Raw genomic sequence first — 817 nt, 5'->3', positions numbered from 1 at the left:
AGCTAAAACATATCGCAAATGTCAAAAATAATATAACGGGGTTAATATATATCGCGCACATGCGATATGTTTGTCACGAGGCGCAAAAAATAATTAAAAAGGGAATGCAACACGAGGATTTTCCAGGAGGTCACCCATCCTAGTACTACTCTCGCCCAAGCACGCTTAACTTCGGAGTTCTGATGGGATCCGGTGCTTTAGTGCTGGTATGATCGCATCCGACATGTTACCCCCGCCTTCGTCTCTTATGCTTGCCACTCCCAGGTCCACTGCAAAGATGATTGTCATTCTTACTACCATTACAACCGTTGCCTAATAATGGATAATGCCCTATATATACTACTTACTCCCCCCCCCCTCAAACACGGAGACGAGTTTACCACGGTTTCCATCCCTCCCTCTATACCGCAGCAACACGTATTTTTTTACCCCTTTCAGAAGGCGCTCCTCGCGCCACAAAGCCGCCTCTAGACGCGTGGCCAATGAGCAGCGAGCTAAAACAAATCGCAAATGTCAAAAATAATATAACGGGGTTAATATATATCGCGCACATGCGATATGTTTGTCACGAGGCGCAAAAAATAATTAAAAAGGGAATGCAACACAAGGATTTTCCAGGAGGTCACCCATCCTAGTACTACTCTCGCCCAAGCACGCTTAACTTCGGAGTTCTGATGGGATCCGGTGCTTTAGTGCTGGTATGATCGTATCCGACATGTTACCCCCGCCTTCGTCTCTTATGCTTGCCACTCCCAGGTCCACTTCAAAGATGATTGTCATTCTTACTACCATTAGAACCGTTGCCTAATAATGGATA

General features: G+C 45.8%; 2 non-coding genes across 2 annotated transcripts; both read right to left on the bottom strand.

Moving 5' to 3' along the window:
- Window positions 1–101: 101 nt before the first annotated feature.
- LOC123177130 (5S ribosomal RNA) lies at window positions 102–220 on the bottom strand. Its single transcript, XR_006488783.1, has one exon. It is a non-coding gene; the product is annotated as a 5S ribosomal RNA (ribosomal RNA).
- A 373-nt stretch (window positions 221–593) lies between these two features.
- Window positions 594–712, bottom strand: LOC123177132 (5S ribosomal RNA). The gene has a single exon (XR_006488785.1). It is a non-coding gene; the product is annotated as a 5S ribosomal RNA (ribosomal RNA).
- Between the last annotated feature and the right edge of the window lie 105 nt (window positions 713–817).

The sequence above is a fragment of the Triticum aestivum genome, unplaced genomic scaffold (assembly GCF_018294505.1).
Source record: "Triticum aestivum cultivar Chinese Spring unplaced genomic scaffold, IWGSC CS RefSeq v2.1 scaffold27140, whole genome shotgun sequence".
In the NCBI taxonomy this organism is placed as follows: Eukaryota; Viridiplantae; Streptophyta; class Magnoliopsida; order Poales; family Poaceae; genus Triticum; species Triticum aestivum.
Note: the sequence above shows the minus strand (reverse complement) of the source record. Positions and strands in the feature narration are given on the sequence as shown.